We start from the raw sequence: 27759 nt of genomic DNA, 5'->3' as shown, positions 1-27759 counted from the left end.
AGCACCTCCTCTGGTTGGTCGAGGTGCCTGTTCAGGGGGGAGGGGGAATAGCATTATCCTCCCGTGCGTTACGTCCCCCTGGTGAAACTCCTCACTGTCAGGTGAAAAGAAGCGGCTGGTGACTCCACATGTATCGGAGGAGACATGTGGTAGTCTGCAGCCCTCCCCGGATCGGCAGACGGGGTGGAGCAGGGACCGGGACGGCTCGGAAGAGTGAGGTAATCGGCTAAGTACAATTGGGGAGAAAAAGGGGGGGAAATCCCAAAAATAAAAAACAAATTTAAAATGATTTATAAAACCCTCTATGTTCCAGAGATATCTCTAGCTACACATATTCTTATAAAATAGCATGATGAAACTGTCTCTGCACCTTTATTTTTTTTTAATCTTTTAAACATAATAAAAAGGCCCTGTGATGGTCTGGCGGCCTGTCCAGGGTGTCTCCACACCCGCTGCCCAATGACTGCTGGGATAGGCTCCAGCATCCTCACGACCCTGAGTAAGGCTAAGCGGTTCAGATAATGGATGGATGGACATAATAAAAAGGAGTTCTACCTTTGTGTTCACTTTATCTTCTTATATTTCAGCCATTTAGCCGACACTTGTATTAAGTACAGAATAACACCGAGTACACCTGTAAAACACGTGCCACAGCTCCGTTAGCCAAGACTACGTTTAACCAATAGTGACAGGTGTCAAGGGTCAGATCCATGGTACCCAGTTGACACTGTGTAACAGAAGCTCTTTCAGTCCTTCTACAGGTTCCTTCGACCGGCCGGGGGGCGGGCCGTGCCGACACCACAGGGTAGAGGCAGAACTTGCAGCAGTGATCGGGTGTGGTCAGGCAGACAGCGGGCGTAGCCGCTGTCTGAGGGTGCTCGGCAGTCTGAGAGGAAGGTGTTTTGGTGCCGGGGGAACAGATGGGAGAGGCTTTCTAGAGGGAGGGATGAATTCCGGTCAAACAACAAGGTGACAGCAGAGTGTGACCGCCAACATGTCCGGTACACACCTCTCTCCCTCTCTCTCCCTCCTCCCATTTCTATTTCTATCTCTGTCTCTCTCTCTCTCATCGTGCTCTCTTTCCCTCTACCCTCCCCTCCCAGTTCAACTTAATTCATTTTAATTCCATTCATTTTATGCACACAGAACATTTCAAAATGTACAGACAGAAAAATAAGAATATTTTTTCTCCCTCACTGCATCCGCCCAATTACCCCACTCTTCTGAGCCTTCCCAGTTGCTGCTCCACCCCCTCTGCCGATCCGGGGAGGGCTGCAATCTACCACATGCATCCTCCGATATCTGTGGAGTCACCAGCTGCTTCTTTTCACCTGACAGTGAGGAGTTTCACCAGGGGGATGTAGCATGTAGGAGGATCACACTATTCCCCCCAGTTCCCACCCCCCCGAACAGGTGCCCTGACCGACCAGAGGAGGCGCTAGTGCAGCAATCAGGACACATACCCACATCCAGCTTCCCACCTGCAGACACGGCCAATTGTGTCTCTAGGGATGCCCGACCAAGCTGGAGGTAACACGCAGATTCGAACCGGCGATCCCTGTGTTGGTAAGCAACGGAACAGACCAACATGCCACCCGGACGCCACATGTTTTGAGAAATCTACCCATCTATCTATCCATCTATTATGCCTCCCTCTACATCTTCCCTCTCTTCCCCCAAACTACTGTTTTTTCTGTCTCATGTTCACTTGTTTTACCGAGTCTCTCTCTCTCTCCATCTTTACCTTCTCTCAAATCTCTTTGCACTGTTTCTTGTGGGATGGGGGGGAGACTCAGTGTGCCAGTGTCCAGTAAATATATCCACCAGTACAAACCAGTATGGATGAAATGGGGCTGGGGTGTTGTGGAGTAAAGTGTAATCTGTTGCCAAATGCCCCCCCAACACATTAAATACACACAGACATAGACACACACGCCACACAAGAACACAAACACGCATGCAAGCATGCACACGCACACATGCACAGACAGACAGACACCGGGAAATATGTACACACACAAACAGGCATGCACACGCACACACACACACACACACACGCCCACCATTATCTGGTGGAGATCTTGATGAGGACCTAGGGAATACCAAAGAAAAAACATAATCTTGCTGTGAGGGATTTTACACACAGAGATACTTTCAATATTTGCACAGCCTCTTTATGCAAGTACACAGGTCACCAGAATGTGAGGTTTACCGTTTTAGCCTCTCTTTCCATTTGAAACAATGTGCTGATTTATTTTTTTTATTTCTTTAGAAAACTGATGAAGTTGGATGATTTCCAGACTCCCGAAAGTCAGATTTGTACGTTTTTGTTTGTTGTTGTTTGCTTCCCATTCATTTTGCTTATGAGCCTTTTGGCGGCTCCTGGCAAAGAGCACACGAAAACCACCACAAGCGGCTTAAGTAAAACCAGGCATAACTACGGGCGACTGTGGACCCAACGCTCGACTTCTTCACCCCGGGAAGTTTGTGGAAGGGAGATCATTAAGGAAGAAAATGTTTGACAACAACTTTGAAGCTATACAACATTCAAATGAAGGTGGAAAAAATATTTAAAGAAGTCTCCCCGAGTAAGTGTATCCCCCCATGAAGCCCAGCTGCCCACCTCCCTGATCACTTTTTAAACATCCCTGCAGTTTTGCTGCAGACTGAATGATATGCTTTTTTTTTGTTTAGCAAATTCTATTGATTTTCAGTTATATCAAACATTCACTCGTTCGCAGCATATATACTGGCAATCAAAGTGTGTACAAGCATGCGACACCTGCATTATTCAAATGATTAGAAAAATAAGCAATTTTAACTGCGTTGTATCTATAATACTGAAATAAATAGTAATTGAAACTGAGCTGTACTCGATAAAACATAATATGGGTTACAGGCTCTTTGTTGATGGTGTTTTCAGTATTAAAATGTTTACTACTACACTCTTAAAAACTGAAATTTGAGATGTGTGTGTGTGTGTATGTGAGTGTGTGTGTGTGTGTGGTACTTTTATCTCTGTGAGGACCAATTTGAGTTCAGAGTAAGGACATTTTTACAAAGTGAGAATATTTTGGTTGGTCCTCGCTTCTTTAAGGGAGCATTTTTGGGTTCGAGTTCAGGGAGGAGTTAAGACAGGCACTGGGTGGTAGTGAAGAGTTGCCAAATGGCTGGGCAGCTACTGCAGAAATAGTGAGGGAGACAGCTAGGAAGGTACTTGGTGTGTCATCTGGACAGAGGAAGGAAGACAAGGAGACTTGGTGGTGGAATAAGGAAGTACAGCAAAGTATACAGAGGAAGAGGTTGGTGAAGGAGAAGTGGGATAGTCAGAGAGATGGAGAAAGTAAACAGGAGTACAAGGATATGCAGCATAAAGCGAAGAGAGAGGTGGCAAAGGCAAAGGAGTATGGTGAGTTGTATGAAAGGTTAGACACTAAGGAAGGAGAAAAAGACTTGTACCGATTGGCTAGACAGATGGACCGAGCTGTGAAGGATGTGCAGAAGGTTAGGGCAATCAAGGGTACAGATGGAAATGTGCTGACAAGTAAGGAGAGTGTGTTGAGAAGGTGGAAGGACAACTTTGAGGGGCTGATGAATGAAGAAAATCAGAGAGAGAGAAAGTTGGATGATGTGGGGATAGTGAATCAGGAAGTGCTGTGGATTAGCAAGGAGGACGTGAGGGCAGCTATGAAGAGGATGAAGAGAGGAAAGGTGGTTGGTCCAGATGACATACCTGTGGAGGCTTGGAGGTGTTTAGGAGAGATGGCAGTGGGGTTTTTAACTAGATTGTTTAACACAGTCTTGGAAAGTGAGAGGATGCCTGAGGAGTGGAGAAGAAGCATACTGGTACCGATTTTCAAGAACAAGGGCGATGTGCAGAACTGTAACAACTACAGAGGTATAAAGTTGATCAGCCACAGCATGAAGATTTGGGAAAGAGTAATAGAAGCTAAGTTAAGAGGAGAGGCGATGATCAGCGAGCAGCAGTATGGTTTCATGTCATGAAAGAGCACCACAGATGTGATGTTTGCTCTGAGAATGTTGATTGAAAAGTATAAAGAAGGCCAGAAAGGGTCGCATTGTGTCTTTGTAGATTTAGAGAAAGCATACGACGGGGTGCCGAGAAAGGAGGTGTGATATTGTATGAGGAAGTCAGGAGTTGCAGAGAAGTATGTAGGAGTGGTGCAGGATATGTATGAGGGAAGTGTGACAGTGGTGAGGTGTGTGGTTGGAATGACAGATGGGTTCAAGGTGGAGGTGGGATTACATCAAGGATCGGCTCTTAGCCCTTTCTTGTTTGCAATGGTGATAGACAGGTTGATGGACGAGATCAGGCAGAAGTCTCCATGGACGATGATGTTCGCGGATGACATTGTGATCTGTAGCCAGAGTAGGGAGCAGGTTGAGGAGAGCCTGGAGAGGTGGAGGTATGCACTGGAGAGGAGAGGAATGAAAGTCAGTAGGAGCAAGATGGAATACCTATGCGTGAATGAGAGGGAGGACAGTGGAATGGTCAGGATGCAAGGAGTGGAGGTGACGAAGGCATCCGAGTTTAAATACTTGGGGTCGACTGTCCAAAGTAACGGGGAGTGCAGTAGAGAGGTGAATAATAGAGTGCAGGCAGGGTGGAGTGGGTGGAGAAGAGTGTCAGGAGTGATTTGCGACAGAAGGGTACCAGCAAGACTGAAAGGGAAGGTTTACAAGATGGTTGTGAGACCAGCTATGTTATATGGTTTGGAGACAGTGGCACTGACGAAAAGACAGGAGGCGAAGCTGGAGGTGGCAGAGTTGAAGATGCTAAGATTTTCACTGGGAGTAACGAAGGAGGACAGGATTAGGAACGATTATATTAGAGGGACCGCTCAGGTTGGACGGTTTGGAGACAAAGCAAGAGAGGCAAGATTGAGATAGCTTGGACATGTGTGGAGGAGAGATGCTGGTTATATTGGGAGAAGGATACTGAATATGGAGCTGCCAGGGAAGAGGAAAAGAGGAAGGCCAAAGAGGAGATTTATGGATGTGGTGAGGGAAGACATGCGGGTAGGAAGGTGAGTCAAATTTCTTGGTGCACATGGGGAAAAGATTGTCTGAAACATAGCAGCTTAAACCGTAGCATTGCTTTGAAAACATTGTTCACCATCATTTAGTATCACACAGACTTAATCTTGACTGTTCACCTTAGTATTGAAAAGGTGGCTGGTGTGACAGAGGAAGACGCAGAAGACAGGAAGAAATGGAAATGGATGATCTGCTGTGGCGACCCCTAACGGGAGCAGCCGAAAGTAGTAGTAGTAGTAGTAGGTATAGTTTCATGCCACAAAAGAGCACTATAGATGCAATGTTTGCTTTGAGAGGGTTGATGGAGAAGTATAGAGAAGGTCAGAAGAAGAATCATTGTGTATTTGATTTAGAGGATGACAGGATGTTGTGTTGTTGTAAAACCCCTTGAGGCAAATTTGTAATTTGTGATATTGAGCTATACAAATAAAATGGACTTGAGTTGACATAGAAAAGCATGGGTGCCGAGAGAGGAGGTGTGGTATTGAATGAGTAAGAGAAGTATATAATAGTGGTGCAGGATATGCATGACGGTGGTATGAAAGTCGTGAGGTGTCATCATCATTGGTGGTCACTCCGGGTCAAGTATGACTGTCCTCCTTCTGGGTCCCTCTGGATTTTCAGGTGGGCGGAGAGGCCAATCCTGGAGCTACACAATGGGAGGACGCCTGCGCGTGACAGCTTTTTACGTGGAGTGGCTGAGGCGCCTGCAGCCACCACACGGTCCTTGGGAGGGGCTGGCCAGAGTCCAATGGTATGGAGAACCAAGATGATTGGGGACCATCCTCTGTTGCAGCCTTCATCCGCCATCACTGCCATTGTGACCTGGAGACATCTTCTGCCAGTTTCGCCATTGAGGTCTTTGTTGGATCGTGCCTTGTCTGGACCCACCCCTTGACTTATCCGCCTTGGGTGACCCTACCAGGAGCTAGCGAATGAATGTAGTCAATGAGGGGACCTCACAAAGTACAAGAGACTGTGTGTGTGCATGCATGTGTGTACATTTGCAAGACTAAAAGAGTTAAGGTATGTTTAGAAACATTTGAAGTAGCACATGAGGACACCTGTGTTCTCCTTCACTTGTGTGCTTTTTTTACGCTTGATGCACAGCAATTTGGAGATCAACTCCATGTTTGTACGGGGGGGGGGGGCCGAGTGGTCCCCGTAACAGCTCTCCAGGTTGTAATCACCAAAAACATGTTACAGTCGGCGGTAAGGCACAATTTCCTCATGTCAACTGACACACAAAGCAAACAGCAGCTTCCCTCCTAGCCTCCCACCCCTCGACTCTCCTCTCACCGGCTTTCATCTGTGAAAATGGAGCACGCATGAGGTGGTGGCTGTGGGTAGGTATGCCTTGGGCGAAATCACGGCTGTATGCTCAATTGTGGAGGAGGACAGTTAAACCAGGCTCCCAGGGGCCCAGAGAGCCTCTGCTTCATCTATTAATAACCATAGAAACATGCCCCCTCGCCACCCTACCACTCCAGGTGAACAGGCACACAACACACACACACACACACACACACACAAGAGCACACAAACAAGTACATACATACATACATTTTAGTGGGACAAATCCCATGTGCTCTATCACGGAATTTTAGATCACACACCATTTCACACGAACACTTGTGCACACAAAGATACACATTTTTATAAGTTCCTAAAACCCCATAAATTTCCCTCACATAGCTGACATATCTACACACACATACACACACTGTACGTGAAGATGCAAACACATACACAAGCACACACTGCACATACATGTGAGCATTTTCACTGCCTACACACAAATAGAGACGTAAAAATACACACTTGAGGCCGACATGCACACACTCCACACAAGGCAATGTCTTCTAGTGCAGCAACGGCACACATTAAGACCTGATCCATGGCAACGAGAAGCACCAGTCCCATCACTTCAGCCGTCTTCCTCTGCAGCCAACACTCACGCACGTTCAGTTGGTAAGACGACCAATCATATCGCTTATATACACACTTAATTTTTTTAACTAATTTTTACCAATTTCCTTCCTTCATATTCACATTTTTTCCTTTCTACATTTGTCTCTCAACCACCTTGATCCTGTCTCTCTCTCTCGCTGTTTGTCTCTTGCTCTCTCTCTCTCTCTGTCTCTCTCTCTCGCTGTCTGTCTGTCTGTCTGTCTCTCTCTCTCTCTCTCTCTCTCTCTCTCTCTCTCTCTCTCTCTCTCTCTCTCTCTCTCTCTCTCTCTCTCTCTCTCTCTCTCTCTCTCTCTCTCTCTCTCTCTCTCTCTCTCTCTCTCTCTCACTGTGTCTCTCTCTTTTGCTGTCTGTCCGTCTCTCTCTCTCTCGTTGTCTCGTCTCTCTCTCGATTCAGTTTTATAGTTCTCTGTTCTTCTGTCACACCATAAATAGTAGAAGTGAGAGCCAGAGAACACAGCCGCAGGTTACAGAGAAAAGGAGACATTTTTGAAATGGGAGCAGGGAAGTGTGTGTGTGTGTGTGTGTATGTGTGTGTGTTTCCGAGGCAATCAGAAACAACGCTAATAATGATGCTGTGGACTCTGTCCCTGTTTTATCTCCCCCTCTATACTCCACTTAATGCACGCGCACACACACACACACACACTCAATCAATCAATCAATCACAATATGACTGCTCTGTTGCTCTATGTCCACTTTTTCTCTCACTCCCACTCACACCTTTCCATCTTGTGTATTTCTTCTCTGCCAGACACATAGTTGCACACACACAACCAGACCTGCTCAAACACAACCACACCCAAAACACACACCCACACACACGCGCGCGCGCACGCAAGCACACACACGCTGGAGGCTTGTTGGCGCAGCACAGTGACTGCACCACGCTGGGGAAGCAGGTGTTAATTACCGAGTGGAGCGGGAGCTAAAAAGGTGGAAGGCTTGGAAAAGAGAAAAAGAAAAATTGGACTCTCCGACGGCAGCCATAACAACACACCTTTGTTCCCCAATTAGAGGTCCAGAGCCCCCCCTGTTTCCTTGTCTGTCACCAGAGAAAGCCACCTCATCAACACCATGGATGACTGAGCGTACGGGAGTTGCGACTTCAAAAAAAATTTTTGCAAAAAATTCGTTCCAATTTTCCCCCCTTGTATGGATTTTCAATATTTTTTGTAGGCGCATGTGTCCATGCTTTTGCAGTGACGGAGAAACAGGTATGGATGTCAGCAGGGAGAGTGACAGAGACCAGAGAACAGAGTAAAGTGTGAGAAAGATCAGGTGGGATGAGGAGGAAGACAAGAATGGGGAAGAGTGAGTGTCTCATTACATCATATGGGGTGGGGGTGGGAGGGGAGAGAGATGCTCGCCAAATTAACACTGTTTCTTTCTCTACAGTCTCCAAGATTAATCCGATGTAAACGAAACCCAGCAAGTTAAATGGGAATACCTGTCAAGAGACATGTCAATAACAACATTTTACACACACAACCTGCAGGTATGTTCACTTGGAAGGCCGCGTGTTTACACACACACAGAGGAAACAATTTCAACTCTCCAATCGGCAAAGCAAGTACTCTTGTGCAGCACTGGATGGTGGGGCACTGTCTCTCCCAACATGTAGTTAGATATTTGTATCCGCTATCTTATCTCATCTCATCATCAGCTGCTTCTCCGGAGTTGGGTCGCGGTGGCAGTAAGCTAAGTAGGGCACTCTCCAGACATCCCTCTCCCCAGCAACGCCCTCCAGCTCCTCTTGGGTGATCCCAAGGCGTTCCCAGGCCAGATTGGATATTTGGTCCGTCCAGCAAGATCTGGGTCTACCCCCTGGTCTCCTCCCAGTTGGACGTGTCCAGAAAACCTCCAAAGGAAGCCACCCAGGGGGCATCCTAATCAGATGCCCGAACCACCTCCTTTCGACGCCAAGGACCAACTGCTGTACTCCGAGCTCCCTCCGGATGTCTGAGCTCCTCAACCTATCTCTAAGGCTGAGCCCAGACACACTAGAGAAGAAACTAATTTCAGCCACGCTTTCGGTCACTACCCAAAGCTCATGACCATAGGTGAGGGTTGGAACAAAGATTGACTGGTAAATTGAGAGCTTTGCCTTCCAGCTCAGCTCCCTCTTCAGCACAACGGTCCAGTACAACGTCCCCATTACTGCTGACGCTGCACCGATCTGCCTGTCATTCTCCCGCTCCATCCTACCCTCACTCGTGAACAAGACCCCGAGATACATGAACTCCTCCACTTGAGGCAACAACTCATCCCCAACCCGCAGGTCGCAATACACCATTTTCCAGTAGAGAACCATGGCCTCAGACTTGGAGGTGCTGACTCTCCATTTCACACTCAGCTGCAAACCACCCCGTTGCGTACTGGAGGGAACTTAACTGGAGATATCCGCTATCTCGTATGAAAAAATTAAAAAATAAAATGCTTTGAAGACACACACCCCCTCAACATAGTCTTGTCTTTCTTCCAATACTACTAATATAATACTATGACTAATAATAATAATAATAATTAGTAACCTTCAGGGGTTGCTAAGATTACAATTATGAAGTGTCGTACCTTCAAACAGAGTTCATGAGCCCTGACCATCCAGGAATCGGAGGACTCTTGTACTCAGCAGCCCTTCCCTTCTCGGGTGATGTAGCGTGACCCGGACGTCACCCGACTACCTGGACGGGAGTTTCGACTCAAGAGGTGTTTGAAGCTGTGACCTTTATGACTCCTGTCATGTTAGGAGACATGGGGGGGGGAGAGAATAAAGAAAACAGAAGTATCTCGGCACGGTGTCATCCAGGCCAAAGGGATGGAAAACTGCTTTTAACCGGAAATTCAATGTGGCATCACATATGGGACACATCAGCTGCATTCTTATGAGGCTCAGTGTGTGTGTGTGTGCGTACAGTCTGTGTGTGTAACATTACAGAGTGCTGAGTCCGACTGCATTTGAAGGCATGTGAGGCTGGGGACATATGCACTCATCATAAGGTTTCTCTCTGATGCTGTGTTTAATTTTTTTGGGGCGGAAGGGCTGTGGTCTGGGGAGAGTGAGGTGTGTTGGGGTGGAGTGGAGGATATGAGGGCGCCACAGGTTTGAAGCAGATGGGCTCTGTGTTGGCCATGACAGGCAGCCAGGCTCTGACTTCCTCCGCACATTTTTGTAGCTTAGTCTCCCCCAACCCACCAGCCCCAAACACACAGACACACACACTCAACAAAGACAAGTACACACAACCATGCACATGTCCATATAAACACACACACACGGCTCATCTCTGTGATCAGGTAAATCTGGAATCCTGTGGAAAGTTCTGGAGGATGGATTTCGCCCGAGGCAAGGAGTTTTGTGACTGCCCCATCTGCCACAAATCTACCCCAGCTTCGCCTGCCAGAGGAGCCCTTACCATTACCTCGGGGGGGGGGGGGGGGGAGACACACACACACACACACACACACACACACACACACACACAGACACACACACACACACACAGACACACACACACACAGTGTGTGTAAGCATTGGTGGTTCAGTGGTAGAATTCTCGCCTGCCACGCGGGAGGTCCAGATTCAATTCCCGGCCAATACAACTGTACCTTTTCCTTCGTTTTACACATGTACCTGCTCACTGTTTTTAATGACAATATATTGAACTGAAAAAAAAGAGAGAGCAAGCATTTGTGCATGTAAGCATTGGTGGTTCAGTGGTAGAATTCTCGCCTGCCACGCGGGAGGCCCGGGTTCGATTCCCGGCCAATGCAACTGTATCTTTTCCCTCAAATCGTTTTTTCACGTGCCTGCACATTGTTTATAACAGCAATAAATTGAATTGAAAAAAAGAGAGAGCGAGAGAGCGCATTGGTGGGTGTAAGCATTGGTAGTTCAGTGGTTGAATTCTCAGGGGGCACGGGTTCAATTCCTGGCAGTTCTGGACTCTGTTAGTCATTGTTTAAGTTGAGACCTTTAATCTGTAGACGGACTTTCATTTTGAAGTACTTCCTTCACAACCGGCAAATTGTAATCAGGAAGTGTTATACCGTCTTACCAGTGCATTGTGTGTGCCGCAAAAGGTTATCCTCCATCCTTGATTCTTACATCTTGATACACGTAATGTTTGTAAGTATTTCAGTTCATGTGGCCTATATTTACTACAGCATATCAAAATTCCATCCCATTCATTTTTCGTTTCATCTGTAGTATGTTATGCCGTGTTGGTGTGTGCTAGCTTGCTATGTGTTAGCATGTTCCCTTTTGCTAGTCGTATGCTATGTTATACCTTTCTGTATATTGGCTAGTCTACAGCTCTTATTTCGTGCACTGAGGTACTCTTATTTGTATTTTTGATATGTCTTATGTGTTCATACTGTGTACTTACTTTGTAGTACCTTCAATTTTGTAACTACGGTGTTATATTGTGTTTGTATATTTCAGTTTCACCTTTTGGCAAGTAAACATCATAAACTTCACTACTACTACTTTCGGCTGCTCCCGTTAGGGGTCACCACAGCGGATCATCCGTTTCCATTTCTTCCTGTCATCTGCGTCTTCCTCTGTCACACCAGCCACCCGCATGTCTTCCCTCACCACATCCATAAACCTCCTCTTTGGCCTTCCTCTTCTCCTCTTCCCTGGCAGTTCCATATTCAGCATCCTTCTCCCAATATACTCAGCATCTCTCCTCCACACATGTCCAAGCCATCTCAATCTTGCCTCTCTTGCTTTGTCTCCAAACCGTCCAACCTGAGCGGTCCCTCTAATATAATCGTTCCTAATCCTGTCCTTCTTCGTTACTCCCAGTGAAAATCTTAGCATCTTCAACTCTGCCACCTCCAGCTCCGCCTCCTGTCTTTTCGTCAGAGCCACTGTCTCCAAACCATATAACATAGCTGGTCTCACAACCATCTTGTAAACCTTCCCTTTAACTCTTGCTGGTACCCTTCTGTCGCAAATCACTCCTGACACTCTTCTCCACCCACTCCAACCTGCCTGCACTCTCTTTTTCACCTCTCTACTGCACTCCCCGTTACTTTGGACAGTTGACCCCAAGTATTTAAACTCAAATGCCTTTGTCACCTCCACTCCTTGCATCCTCACCATTCCACTGTCCTCTCTCTCATTCACGCATAGGTATTCCGTCTTGCTCCTACTGACTTTCATTCCTCTTCTCTCCAGTGCATACCTCCACCTCTCCAGGCTCTCCTCAACCTGCACCCTACTCTCGCTACAGATCACAATGTCATCCGCGAACATCATCGTCCATGGAGACTCCTGCCTGATCTTGTCCGTCAACCTGTCCATCACCATTGCAAACAAGAAAGGGCTCAGAGCCGATCCTTGATGTAATCCCACCTCCACCTTGAACCCCTCTGTCATTCCAACCGCACACCTCACCATTGTCACACTTCCCTCATACGTATCCTGCACCACTCCTACATACTTCTCTGCAACTCCTGACTTCCTCATACAATACCACACCTCCTCTCTCGGCACTCTGTCATAAGCTTTCTCTAAATCTACAAAGACACAATGCAACTCTTTCTGGCCTTCTCTATACTTCTCAATCAACATTCTCAAAGCAAACATCGCATCTGTGGTGCTCTTTCGTGGCATGAAACCATACTGCTGCTCGCTGATCGTCACCTCTCCTCTTAACCTAGCTTCTATTACTCTTTCCCAAATCTTCATGCTGTGGCTGATCAACTTTATACCTCTGTAGTTGTTACAGTTCTGCACATCGCCCTTGTTCTTGAAAATCGGTACCAGTACGCTTCTTCTCCACTCCTCAGGCATCCTCTCACTTTCCAAGATTGTGTTAAACAATCTAGTTAAAAACTCCACTGCCATCTCTCCTAAACATCTCCATGCCTCCACAGGTATGTCATCAGGACCAACTGCCTTTCCACTCTTCATCGTCTTCATAGCTGCCCTCACTTCCTCCTTGCTAATCCGCTGAACTTCCTGATTCACTATCCCTACATCATCCAACCTTCTCTCTCTCTCATTTTCTTCATTCATCAGCCCCTCAAAGTTGTCCTTCCACCTTCTTAGCACACTCTCCTCGCTTGTCAGCACATTTCCATCTCTATCCTTGATCGCCCTAACTTGCTGCACATCCTTTGCAGCTTGGTCCCTCTGTCTAGCCAATCGGTACAAGTCCTTTTCTCCTTCCTTAGTGTCTAACCTGTCATACAACTCACCATACGCCTTTTCCTTTGCCACCTCTCTCTTCGCTTTACGCTGCATCTCCTTGTACTCCTGTCTACTTTCTTCATCTCTCTTACTATCCCACTTCTTCTTCGCCAACCTTTTCCTCTGTATAATTTGCTGTACTTCCTCATTCCACCACCAGGTCTCCTTGTCTTCCTTCCTCTGTCCTGATGACACACCAAGTACCTTCCTAGCTGTCTCCCTCACTATTTCTGCAGTGGTTGTCCAGCCATCTGGCAACTCTTCACTACCACCCAGTGCCTGTCTTAACTCCTGCCTGAACTCCACACAACAGTCTTCCTTCTTCAACTTCCACCATTGGATCTTCAGCTGTGTCTTCACTCGCTTCCTCTTCTTGGTCTCCAAAGTCATCCTACAGACCACCATCCGATGCTGCCTAGCTACGTTCTCCCCTGTCGCCACCTTGCAGTCTCCAATCCCTTTTAGATGGCGCCTTCTAGATAAGATATAGTCCACCTGTGTGCACTTTCCTCCACTCTTGTATGTCACCCTGTGTTCCTCCCTCTTCTTGAAATACGTATGTATTCACCACAGCCATTTCCATCCTTTTCGCAAAATCGACCACCATCTGTCCTTCCACATTTCTCTTCTTGACTCCATACCTTCCCATCACCTCCTCATCACCTCTGTTCCCTTCACCAACATGTCCATTGAAGTCCGCTCCAATCACCACTCTCTCCTCCTTGGGTACCCTCTCCACCATGTCGTCCAACTCACTCCAGAATTCTTCTTTTTCATCCATCTCACACCCAACTTGCGGGGCATATGCGCTGATAACATTCAGCAATAAACCTTCAATTTCCAGCTTCATACTCATCACTCTGTCTGACACTCTCTTCACCTCCAGCATGCTCTTGACATACTCTTCCTTCAGAATTACCCCTACCCCATTACTCCTCCCATTCACACCACGGTAGAAGAGTTTGAAACCACCTCCGATACTCCTGGCCTTACTCCCCTTCCACCTGGTCTCTTGCACACAAACATCATAAACTTCACTATGCCTACTGAAATGATTGATTGCCGAAGAGTTTAGCTGACTGGGTATTTGGGTTATTGCTCAGATCCTCTGAGACCAGTACACCGGCCAATGCAACAGTACCTTTTCCCTCATTTCGTTTTTACCTATGTGCCTGCGCATTGCTTTTAATGACAAACTGAAATTAAAAAGAAAAAATAGAGTGACAGAGCATTGGTGGTTCAGTGGTAGAATTCTCGCCTGCCACGCGGGAGGCCCGGGTTCGATTCCCGGCCAATGCAACAGTACCTTTTCCCTCATTTCGTTTTTACACGTGCTTGCACATTGTTGTTAATGACAATAAATTGAATTGGGCAAAAAAAGAGCAACAGAGAGAGAGCAGAGGAGATGCGTTTGCATGATAATTAATTTAGTCAGAGACTACAGTCTGTTATTTGTCATTTATTGTGTCCTATTTACCTACACTGACAAGTGCACAAACAGATATAAAAATATACATGACTAAAACATAGTAATGCTTCAGAGAATGGCACCAAATGGCAGCATTTCTTATGTTTACCATCAGTAATTTTTTGGGTGTTTATCTTCTGCTATGGAGCAAGACAGACTATTTTACAAACAACAACAACAAACAACAGCAGCAACCCAACTTAAAAAAATTGTTTCCTTAACAGCTGGGTCCGTTTTTTTTTAAGGTGATTTGAGGAAAGCAACAAAAAAAAATAATCAAATGTGTACTTTAACGGGGTTCTGTTTGTTAAGTGGCCCAGTAAGGCTTGTGAGGTCAAGAACCACCACAAACAATAAATAAATAAATAAGAGGATAATGGGATATTAATAATAATAATAATAATGGGGATGTTGGGATAGGCTCCAGTATGCCCGCAACTCGAATTCGAATAAGCGGCTTGGATAATGGCTGGATGGATGGCTAATTAAATAAATCACTCTCCCAAAAACAAAAACCCCAGCTCATACTCTATGGGTTTATTTACCTGAACACAACGAACGTAATCATGAACTATGAAGGCAATACTCAGACTTTAGAAATAACAAATCACATTTAAATGCACTTGTGTGTATTATCCGGTTATCTATATCCACCTTAAGTCAAATTAGAAGTGAATATAAAATTTATCTTAGGCCCGATCCAAAGACTTATCGCTGCATGTCTTTTTGCTTTTTAGAAAAAGAGAGGGATCCACTGAATCAGATGCTGTTTGTACGATACAGACCTTAGAATAATAAGTAATCTGTGTATACTCGGGTATTAGGGAAAGCGTGACTCAGGGTGGCGTCCAGGTGGCATGGTGGTATATTCCGTTGCCTGCCAACATGGGGATCGCCGGTTCAAATCCCCGTGTTACCTTCGACTTGGTCGGGCGTCCATACGGACACAATTGGCCATGTCTGCGGGTGGGAAGCTGTGTCCTGATCGCTACACTAGCGCCTCCTCTGGTCAGTCGGAGCGCCTGTTCAGGGGGGAGGGGGGAATAGCGTGATCCTCCCACGCACTATGTCACCCTGGTGAAACTCCTCACTGTCAGGTGAAAAGAAGCAGCTGGCGACTCCACGTGTATCGGAGGAGGCATGTGGTAGTCTGCAGCCCTCCCCGGGTTGGCAGAGGGGATGGAGCAGTGACCGGGACGGTTTGGAAGAGTGGGGTAATTGGCCGGATACAAATGAGGAGAAAAAGGCAGAAACAAATAAAAAAAAATTATTCTGGATGAAAATATCGGTGTACACTGATTACTTCCAGTCAATAGGGTGTATTTGTGTGTCGGCAAATATATACAACGAGATCAGCAAAGCTGACACCTTCCACTTGAACTTCACTTTAAATCACAGTCGCCTAAAAACATCATTTGGCCAATGTCCACTTAAGTACTGAGAAAAACAACACAATGAGACCCAAAACACACAGAACTGGCAAAACGCACACCTTGCATTGTGACTGGACTTGTATTTACAGCCAGCATAAATGTACAAATGACGATAGCGACTCCATATCACTACATTTCTGTCACTTGGACTAGACTGGTGGTCAACTGTATACAAATAAACCTAATTTCACATTTTGATAGCACCAACTTGCGACATTATGGCTTTCATTTACTGAAATGTTATCTACGTTTTATTACTTTATTTAACACTAATTTAATTTAATTATTTTTAGAATTTTTTTTAAGTATTTTACTTTATTACTTTTCTTTTATTTACTTTTAAGATGCATTACGAGAGTTACCGCTGCTCCCTGATTTCTATTCCCTTCGCACTAGTTTCCATCTTTATAATCTTCTGTTACACCCCACGTTTTCTTTTTTTGTCGTGTTTTCGTTGAGCAACAACCACAAAGCCAAACCCTTCGCACTTGAAAACTTACTTGGCTGATTATAAACAGATTTTGAGTCTTCTAGTATCATTCTGATTTTAATAAATACTTATTTTACTACTATGGGGGCTAGTTTTATTAGCAATAACCCCAGTAGTGGAAGAAGGGTCGAGAGTAGCCAAGAGGAAATGCCGAATTCATCGTCTCCGGTTTGGTTTCCCTGAAAGCCATTTCCTGTTGGAAAAGCTACACACAAAGCAGCCAGATCCCCGTCTCTCTCCTCCGCTGTAAATCATCTGTACGTCAACGGAGGACATGCTGCTGCATCTAAATGATGAGTAAAAAAAAAATCTAAAAATATTAAGACAGACTTGCTTGTGCGTGAATATGTTTTCTTCCAAATTTTCTTAAACCAATTAAAGATATATTTACTCACTTTATTAAATATAACCATTCTTTCAGCACCATGTCACTTGTTTGAAGATATTTATTTGAAACGGGCATCTGTCTGGTAACTTCTTTTTTAGAGACTTATTCTGTCACATTAACATGACTGAAATGAAGACATGAAAGTTACCTGCCAGCACACTAAATAAATAACCATGAATTATGACCCAACATGAAGTCACTTGCACAGCTTGTTTTTATGCACCGCAAAACTTCTTATTTAAAACGTGTGCAGCAGAAGAAAAGCTTAAAATTTTGAAGCTGACTGCTATACAAGCAACTCAATAACGAGGTCAAAGGTCAGAGCCACAGTGCCAATATAACAGATGGAACAAATATCCCTGTGTCACTAAAATGAAACGGCAGAGAAGTGCCAAGGAGAGAAATGAAAAAGTAGGATGAAAAAATACAGCTAATTTTGGGTGCCAGAGGAGGCGCTAGTGTAGCGATCAGGACACAGCTTCCCACCCGCAGACATGGCCAATTGTGTCCGTATGGACGCCCGACCAAGTCGAAGGTAACACGGGGATTTGAACCGGCGATCCCCATGTTGGCAGGCAACGGAATATACCACCATGCCACCTGGACGCCACCCTTATGTATGCTCCTTTAAAAGGGGGGGGCATGAAAAAGGGACCATAATACCATTTATATTTGTGCTTTCAATCATTTTGTAACAGCGGATGTCACCTAATTTTGGATCAAATGTCGGCAAACCATTAGATTAGATGGATTCGGAAGATGATGAAATCCAATTAGTGAAATTGGTAAATTAACAACAATGTCAGGGGAGATTTTTCTTTAACTCAACAATCTACTACTACTTTTGGCTGTTCCTGTTAGGGGTCACCACAGCAGATAATCCGTTTCCATCTCTTCGTCCTCTGCATCGTCCTCTGTGACGCCAACCACCTCCATAGTCCTCTCTCACCACATCCATAAACCTCCTCTTTGGCCTTCCTCTTTTCCGCTTTCCTGAAAGTTTCATCTTCAGCATCCTTCTCCCAATATACCCAGCATCTCTCCTCCACACATGTCCAAACCATCTCAATCTTGCCTCTCTTGCTTTGTCTCCTAACCGTCCAACCTGAGCTGTCCTTCTAACATAATCATTCCTAATCCTGTCCGTACTCTTCACTACCCACAAAAATCTTATCATCTTCAACTCTGCCACCTCCACCTCCTGTCTTTTCATCAGTGCCACTGTCTCCAAACCATATAACATAGCTGGTCTCACAACCATCTTGTAAACCGCCCCTTTAACTCTTGCTGGTACTCTTCTGTTGCAAATCCCTCCTGACACTCTTCTCCACCCACTCCACCCTGCCTGCACTCTATTATTCACCTCCCCTCCACACTCCTTTTGCTTTGAACAGTTGACCCCAAGTATTTAAACTCATCCACCTTTGTCACCTCTACTCCTTGCATCCTCACCATTCTGCTGTCCTCCCTCTCATTCACACATATGTATTCCGTATTGCTCCTACTGACTTTCACTACTCTTCTCTCCAGTGCATACCTCCACCTCTCCAGGCTCTCCTCAACCTGCACCGTACTCTCACTGTGGAACACAATGTCATCTGCAAACAACATAGTCCACGGAGACTCCTGCCTGATCTCGTCTGTCAAACACCATTGCAAACAAGAAAGGTCTAAGAGCCGATCCTTGATGTAATCCGACCTCCACCTTGAACCCTTTTGTCACTGCTACTGCACACCTCACCACTGTCACACTTCCCTCATACATATCCTGCACCACTCCTACATCTTTGCCATTCTTGACTTCGTCATATGCCTTCTCTAAATCCGTAACTCCTTCTGACCTTCTCTATACTTCTCAATCAACATTCTCAAAGAAAAACATCGCATCTGTGGTGCTCTTTTCGTGGCATGAAACCACGCTGCTGCTCACTAATCATCACCTCTCCTCTTAACCTAGCTTCTATTACTCTTTCCATATCTTCATGCTGTGGCTGATCAACTTTATACCTCTGTAGTTGCTACAGTTCTGCACATCGCGCTTGTTCTTGAAAATCGGTACCAGTATGCTTCTTCTCCACTCCTCAGGCATCCTCTCACTTTCCAAGATTGTGTTAAACAATCTAGTTAAAAACTCCACTGCCATCTCTCCTAAACATCTCCATGCCTCCACAGGTATGTCATCTGGACCACTGCCTTTCCACTCTTCATCCTCTTCATAGCTGCCCTCACCTCCTCCTTGCTAATCCATAGCACTTCCTGATTCACTGTGCCCACATCCTCCAACTTTCTCTCTCTCTCTGATTTTCGTCATTCATCAGCCCCTCAAAGTACTCCTTCCACCTTCTCAGCACACTCTCCTCTCTTGTCAGCACCTTTCTATCTATATCCTTCATCGCCCTAACCTGCTGCACATCCTTGCCCAGCTCAGTCCCTCTGTGTAGACAATCGGTACAACTCTTTTTCTCCTTCCTTAGTGTCTAATCTCTCATACAACTCACCACACGCCTTTGCTGTCACCACGTCTCTCTTTGCTTTTTACTGCATCTCCTTGTACTCCTGTTTACTTTCTCCATCTCTCTGACTATCCCACTTCTCTTTTGCCAACCTCTTCCTCTGTATATTTTCTTGTACTTCCTCATTCCACCGCCAAGTCTCCTTGTCTTCCTTTCTCTGTCCAGATGACACACCAAGTACCTTCCTAGCTGTCTCCCTCACTAATTCTGCAGTAGTTGTCCAGCCATCCAGCAACTCTTCACTACCACCCAGTGCCCGTCTTAACTCCTCCCTGAACACACAACAGTCTTCCTTCTTCAACTTCCAGCATTTGATCCTTGGTTCTGCCTTCACTCGCTTCCTCTTCTTGGTCTCCAAAGTCATCCTACAGACCACCATATCCGATGCTGCCTCGCTACGCTCTCCCCCGTCACCACCTCGTAGTCTCCAGTCCCTTTCAGATCACGCCTCCTGCATAGGATATAGTCCACCTGTGTGCACCATCCTCCACTCTTGTACGTCACCCTGTGTTCCTCCCTCTTCTTGAAATATGTATTCACCACAGCTAATATCATCCTTTTTGCAAAATCCGCCACAACCTGTCTTTCCACGTTCCTCTCCTTCACACCATACCTATCCATCACCACTTCATCACCTCTGTTCCCTTCACCAACATGCCATTGAAGTCTGCTCCAATCACTACTCTCTCCTCTTTGGTTACACTCTCCACCACTTCATCCATATCACTCCAGAATGCTCTCTTCCATCTCACACCCAACTTGCGGGGCGTATACGCTGTTAACATCATCAAACCTTCGATTTCCAACTTCACAGTCATCACTCTGTCCGACACTGTTTCTCACCTCCAACACACTCTTGACATACTCTTCCTTCAGAATTACTCCCACCCCATTTCTCTTCCCATCCGCATCATGGTAAGAATTTGAACTCACAGACGATGCTCCTGGCCCCACTCCTCTTCCACCTGGTCTCTTGCACACACAGTGTACCTACCTTCCTTCTCTCAATCATATCAGCCAGCTCGCTCCCTTTACCAGTCATAGTGCCAAAATTCAAAGGTCCGACTCTCACCTCCACACTCCTACTCTCGCTGCCTCTGGATATGCCTTCCCCTTCTCCTTTGCCCAACACACACTCAACAACACCCCTCTAAAAAAAGAGCGAGAAAAAGCAATAAGGCCATGGTCAAACATACACGAATGCAGGCGAATGACCATTGCCTGCTGAGGTGAAATTTGTACCTTGTTGTGCTGAATGTGGACAGTGCAGGGATGTGATGCACACGGAAATCAGTTTGCTGGTTTTTAGTCTGTTTAGTAGTTGTTGTTGTCGATCAAAATGTACACTGAAGTCCAGAGAAAGATAAATAAATGTTTTCACTTAATTTGTACATGTTATCATAGTTTCATGGACAAATACGAAAGAACATTGGTGTAAAAGTTATATTTGTTAGCTAGCTTAGCTAAGTTTAATTAGCTAACAAAGCTGTGAAATATGAACTGATGTTATTAATAAATTTTCCATTTATGTTTAATGCTTGTCTCCTGACTCACTGCCAGCCAGCCAGGCAGCATCTCTCTTATGGGGCAGTTTGTAGTTTTCACAGGCAATGTTGTACAATACCGGCTGGAACAATCAAAGTCTCCTCCATCCTGGCTCACTAAGAAATATACAGCCAATTACAGCCAAGTGGGGTCAACCACACCACTCCTTTGGTATTGGTTGAGGCTGCAAATTCACCGGTCAAAGTTCACGAAAGTTGAACTCCATGTGAAGCAAAGATGCACATTTCATTCACCATCAGAAGCAAATGTTTTATTCGCCCCTTTGCTTGCATAGAATGGAAATGAATGGGAGGCAAATATTCGTCAGTGTTTATTTCACGCATGTGTGACCGTAGCCTTACACATCACAGAGGTTGGGGGGGTGGGGTGGAGAAAAAAAACACGGCCATCCTCTAAATGGGTGAAAAAAAAGTCGAACAAAATTTCCCATTCTTGGTCTACCAAGGCAACTAAAAATCTCTTGTGTTTATCAGGCCAAATGAAAAAAAAAGAGGGGGAAAAAAACACACACACCTTATGGAACATTTGGACACTTGGCGCATTTGTTGGCAGACGGCAAACAGCTCCACTCCCAAAGCCTGTGGTTTGGGAGTGGAGCCGCATGGTTTGGGACTATGGTTTTTAAGTATGGTCGATGCATATGGAAGTATTTGAGTCTTTGTCACCTTTAACTGACATCATATTGAGCCAACTGAACTTTGGAAAAACTGCAGTAAACACCCCACCGCCACCCCAAGAGCAACGTCGATTGACTCGCTTTGTGGAGCCTGTGTGGAAATGAATCTCCGCCTTGGTTCTGGCTGGGACCAATGCTTCATTGGATTCACCCACTGTGAATCAACTGTGCCAGAGCGAGAAGGTTTCAAGTGTAAGTTTCTTTCTCAAAAAAAAAAAGAAAAGAAAAAAAAGTAGCTTGCGGTAATGCTCCGAGATTGTGCGCAAGAAAGGGGAGCTAAGCGGACTGAAACGGCATAAAACATCAAAATTAAAACTGTGAGCTATGTGAAATGGAATACGTTATCAAAAATCGCTCAAATTAGGTAGGTTGCCTCTCCCTTCTGGGCTTGCAGGAGTTAGGCACAGATCTTTGTAAAATGTTGCTTGGAATGGGAGTTTTTAGATGTGAAAACTGCAGTTAGCAGCCAGCTCCCTTGGACATTGAGTCTTTTTTTTTCTTTAAGTGTTGGAGTGGGTGGAGTGACAAGGCACATGATTGATTAATGACTTTACTTTTACACTTAAAGACCGCAACTAGTTTTTCTTCAGCTCTCCTCAAGTCTTGCTCATTTAACTTTAATTTATGAGGGAACGCTAAGGTAAGGCTGGATCCACGCTCATCAGCACACTCAGGAGACAAGGTTGGTGTCAGGAGGGCTCCGGTTGTCTTGGTAAGAGAAAAATAATGCCTCTGTGTGTGTGTGTGTGTGTTTCCTCTCAAAGCCTTTAACTGTGTGTTTGAGGCGGTGCCATTAATAATCCAAATTATGCTCTCCATCTAAAAGCAATGACTCTCTCTTACTGCAGACAAACGTGAAATTGTGTAAGACAACTTTATAAATTTACATTCCATATAAATGTCCTTTTTCACCACCCTAAGTTGTCTAAAAGTACTCTGTTTCATTTCAAGTTTATCCAGAAAGTGAGCCAGCATGGGTTTATGCCTGTCACCTGCAGCATCTTAAACAGAAAACTGCATTATCACAATGAAATCTGTCATTTGCATACATGAAATGAAACGAAATATCGTTTCCCCCAGCCCAAAGCAGTGAAACACAAAGACACAAACACATATCCAAAAATGACAAGAACAAACATATCCAAACTAATACATATCCAAACTAACACATATGTCCAAACTAAACAATCTGTCCAAGGGAAAGAACGCCAGCCAGGATGACTGTCGGAACTAACGGTTTGCATGCGCTAGCAGTTAGCTTAGCCTGCCCCGCTTCCGCGTCCTGTCAGACCGCCCTCGGTGTTTCCTCTTCGAATGCAGCTCCAGGCAGGGGCTGTGGTCCCTGGGCCCACAGGACGTAGCAGATCAAGCTCACCCAGCTGATCCAGTGCCAGCCCTCCCAGCCATCAAACTCAGACAAACTCAGAAACAGATATGGACAAAGACACTGCATGAACGATACTGGGTGAAGCCACCGTAATCATGAATTCCCACCACCATCTTCCAACACCGGTACTGGTTGAGGCTGCTGCAAACGTGAATTTGTGCCGCCATCTTCCCACACCGGAAGCGGAAAGTAAGTTCACAGTACATTTGAGGCAAACAATACTACAATATTGTTATCATATGTCTTATATAATAAAGTCTTGAGTCATATCTTGAACTGAGTATGTTGTTTGCTCAAGACAAGTAAAGAAGACTGTCATAGAGGATGAGATAATTTCCCTTGTTTCAGCTCGACTCATCTTATTTCATGACACCGTGTGCAAAGGTGAAAGGATCTGACATCAGCATTTACTACCCGATAAGTAAAAAACAGATTCTGGGTTGGCTGTTGCCCATCACGCGGTCCAACCAAAACATGATTATGCTGACCAACATAAAACAAAACGACTTGTTAAGACTGACAAACATGACCCTATTTTCAGCATCAAGGACTGTGAGGTATCCTACTAAATGAACATCTCATGTACAAAGAATTCTCTATTGATGACGAGATCATAAGTTTAGTTTCTGCACATCTTCCTAACTGTTGGTTACATGTGCATGCATCACTTTTTCCCTGTCCTTAAACTCTATGTTCACCTATTTTCACCCACTCACATAACAAATGGTGTCGGCGGATTGTTAATTCTTTTCGCTAAAAGCGTTAAGTTCAGCTCGGTGAGGCTCAGGTGTATTTTCCACAGGGATACACAGCTGCAGGGGAAAAATAGATGCATATTTTATGGGACAAAAAAACCTCAAAGCCAAACCTAGATATTAGTCACTTTAGTAATTAAAAATGTATATTGCTCTGTGCAGTCTCATGATGTGCATTATTAAAACATGGTTTCTTCTTCTTCTTCTTTTTTCCAGTTACATCGGCTCAAAAGGATTTTTAATGTGAAACACTCCCTGAGAGTGTCTGACTGCGCTCCGCTCCTCTCCTCCGGGTGAATTAACAGACATCGTACCAGATTTTACCAAGTTGACTTGGTATTGGCAGGATTATTTCATTTTATTTCCTCCAGGTGACTAAGATGCCATATAATACTAAATCATTACTGTAGGCGACACTCTAGGAGGGGGACAAATTTGCTGTATGTGAAACACAGAAAGAAACTTTATGCCTCAGTCATTTTTTTGAGAAAATGTTAAAACGGGAATCGACTGAACTGTTAAACTTTGTAGATTTCCTCAACTTGGTTGCTGCGGATGAGAGTATCTGATATGTCTGCAGGTCTTAATGCCGGTGCCCCCCCCCCCCCACACACACACACACAGTGCTGGTGGTTTTCTATCCTGGCAGACATTCTGCAATCTAATCAGGCCATAGAAAGTCACTATTTGTCACTGTAAGTAAGCAAGCATACAACAAAATTCATCCTCTGCATTTAACGCTGCAGCGGCTGCCCACTGCTACGTGCAGTGCCCGGGGACCAACTCCAGTTCTTCTTTCCATTGCCTTGCTAAAGAGCACAGGCAGGAGTATTAACCCTAATATGCATGTCTTTTTGATGGCGGGAGGAAACTGAAGCACCTGGAGGAAACCCACGCAGATGCAGGGAGAACATGCAAACTCCACACAGAAAGGACCTGGGACGGCCTGGGGTTTGAAACCAGGACCTTCTTACTGTGAGGGAACAGTGCTAACCACTGTGCCACCCACAGCAGGAGAACGTAATTAACTCCCTGGCAGGACAGGAAAACAGCAGTTTGGGGGTCCAGGGACCCACTGGCCTATGCAATGCAATCTTATTAAAGTCAAGGTCTCATAGGGGACCTCGACTTTAAGGGACGGGATCGCTATGGGTGAACATCACGAAAGAAACATATCTAGTTCTAACAAGTCAAGTCAAACTCAACTAGAAAAATGATCCAACAAACAGGCTGAGCACCAAACCCCTTGTCTAATACAACTGCACATCAAGAAAAATCAATACACATCACAACATGACAATGCTATGTGGCTAAAGCTTGTGTGTATGTGTGTGTTCTGAAAAACTCCATACTTCAAACCTTAATCTGGACAATAATATTTTGCCAAGAGCGTCTGGGTAGCGTGGCAGTCCATTCCATTGCCTACCAACACAGGGATCACCGGTTCGAATCCCCGTGTTACCTCCAGCTTGGTCAGGCATCCCTACCGACACAATTGGCCGTGTCTGCGGGTGGGAAACTGGATGTGGGTATGTGTCCTGGTCGTTGCACTAGCGCCTCCTCTGGTCGGTTGGGGCACCTGTTCGGGGGGGGGGGGGACTGGGGGGAATAGCGTGATCCTACTAGGTGCTACATCCCCCTGGTGAAATTTCTCACTGTCAGGTGAAAAGAAGCGGCTGGCGACGCCACATGTATCGGAGGAAGCATGTGGTAGTCTGCAGCACTCCCTGGATCAGCAGAGTGGGTGGAGCAGCAACTGGGACGGCTCGGAAGAGTGGGGTAATTGGCCAAGTGCAACTATACCGTGCAACTATACCGTGGAGGACACTAGGTGCTATGCCTCTCACCCAGCAGGGCTGTGAGCTGGGGGCGTGGTTTACGTTCCCGGGCTCTCTGGTGCAAGGTTGTCCCTGTTTCAGTTTGGTTTTTGGAGCTGAGGAATAAAGTTCAAACTCGCCATCGTCTCCTGTGTTTTTCCTCATCCTGCCACATTGGTGACCCCGACGTGATATGTTTGGAGCAGAACAAGAGTGTGAATCCACTTCGGCCACTCCGCCCCAACTCTCACAGCCGGCCGTTCTCGCGGCGCCTGTGAAGCTCCCAGAGTTCTGGCAGAGCGACCTGGCTTTGTGGTTCCAGCATGTTGAGGCGCTGTTCCACCTCCGTGGAATCTCCGCGGACGACTCCGGATACTATTTGGTCGTCGCTGCGCTGGACCAGCAGTCCACACGCCGTGCCATGCAGCTGTTGCGCGCCCCCACCCCCCCGCAACACGGTAAATGTGTCGCCCTCAAACATCTTCTGCTCCGGAGATACAGCCTATCTGCTGCAGTGAGGGCAGATAGAATCCTTTCCCTATCCGGTTTGGGCGACAGGACGGCTGTGGATCTCATGGACAATATGCTGTCGCTGCTAGGCTCGGACGAAGGTGGGTTCCTTTTCCCGCACGTTTTCCTGCGCCAGCCCCCGTCTCCTGTGCGCGCGGCTTTGGCTAACGCCCCGTGTCTGGCTGCTGGTGACTGCCGAGGTTTGGCTGAGGAGGCCGATCGGGTCCTGCTGGCTACCAGACGGTTCTCTGTGCAGAGTGTGGCATCGAAGCCTCTGCAGCCGGCGTCGGAGGACACGGACCCGGCAGTGGTGGCTGGAGTGACTGCCCGGAGACGGCGCGGGAGCGGCCTCTGTTCTTTCCACCAGCGGTTCGGCAGCAAGGCTAGGCGCTGCGTCCCTCCGTGCACGTTTGAGGCGCCGGGAAACTCCAGGGCCAGCGCTCAGTAGCAGCTGTGGGCGCTGGCGGACGTAGTGAGCTGCTCTTCATTAAGGACTCAATGTCAGGAAGACGGTTTCTGGTGGACTCCGGCTCGCAAAAGAGCCTACTCCCTCCAGCTAGCACAGACATGTCAGCTGAAGGCGGCGGCCCACAGTTGAGTGAAGCTAACGGTTCGTCCATTGCGACGTTTGGCACAAGGTTGGTGATTGTTTGTTTCCACGGGCGCCATTTCGAGTGGGATTTTGTAGTCTCCTCCATTACTGTTCCTATTATCGGCACAGATTTTCTGTGTGCTAGTTTAATTGACGCTGTGTCTTTCGCCACTTTTCCGTGCGAGACAGGGGGAGCCGGGCCGTTAACACACGCTAACTTTTTAGCATTAGGGGATGTTTTTCAGCGTTTGCTGGCGGATTTTGACTACACCTGCCTTTTTTGCACGCGTGCGGCGCCTCAACGCAATAAAGTTGGCTACAGCTAAGGAGGAGTTCACCATCATGGAGCGTCTGGGTATAGTGAGGCATTCCAACAGCCCGTGGGCCTCGCCCCTTCACATGGTGCCCAAGGTGGATGGGTTGTGGCGGCCTTGCGGTGACTTTTGCTGCCTGAACAACGTCACCGCCAATGACCGCTATCCCATCCCACACATACAGGACTTTTCCATACGCCTGGCAGGTACCACTATTTTCTCTATGGTGGACCTGGTGCGCGGCCGTCATCAGGTTCCCGTGCGCGCAGAGGACGTGCCCAAGACCGCAGCGATCACCCCATTTGGGCTTTTTGAGTTCATGCGCATGCCTTTTGGCTTGAAAGGGGCAGCGCAAACCTTTCAGAGGCTGATGGACTCGGTGTTGCGTGACCTTGCTTTCGTGGTCGTTTATCTCGACAACATATTAGTGGCCAGTCAGTCAGCTGAAGAGCACCTGAAACAGGTTTTCCGTCGTCTGGATGAACACGGCCTGATAGTCAACCCGGCCAAGTGTCAGTTTGGACTGCCGGTGATTGACTTCTTGGGTCACAGCATTTCGCCACAAGGCGCGGTCCCATTGCCTTCTAAGGTGCAAGCGGTGGCGGAATTTCCCCGCCCAGTC

General features: G+C 46.4%; 3 non-coding genes across 3 annotated transcripts; all 3 read left to right on the top strand.

Moving 5' to 3' along the window:
* The first annotated feature begins 10557 nt into the window (after positions 1 to 10557).
* trnag-gcc (transfer RNA glycine (anticodon GCC)) lies at positions 10558 to 10628 on the top strand. Its single transcript has one exon. It is a non-coding gene; the product is annotated as a tRNA-Gly (tRNA).
* A 101-nt stretch (positions 10629 to 10729) lies between these two features.
* On the top strand, positions 10730 to 10800 carry trnag-gcc (transfer RNA glycine (anticodon GCC)). The gene has a single exon. It is a non-coding gene; the product is annotated as a tRNA-Gly (tRNA).
* A 3656-nt stretch (positions 10801 to 14456) lies between these two features.
* Positions 14457 to 14527, top strand: trnag-gcc (transfer RNA glycine (anticodon GCC)). Its single transcript has one exon. It is a non-coding gene; the product is annotated as a tRNA-Gly (tRNA).
* Positions 14528 to 27759: the final 13232 nt, after the last annotated feature.

This window comes from Lampris incognitus, chromosome 21, assembly GCF_029633865.1.
Source record: "Lampris incognitus isolate fLamInc1 chromosome 21, fLamInc1.hap2, whole genome shotgun sequence".
In the NCBI taxonomy this organism is placed as follows: Eukaryota; Metazoa; Chordata; class Actinopteri; order Lampriformes; family Lampridae; genus Lampris; species Lampris incognitus.
The sequence above is the reverse complement of the archived record's forward strand: the minus strand, read 5'-3'. Positions and strand labels throughout refer to the sequence as shown.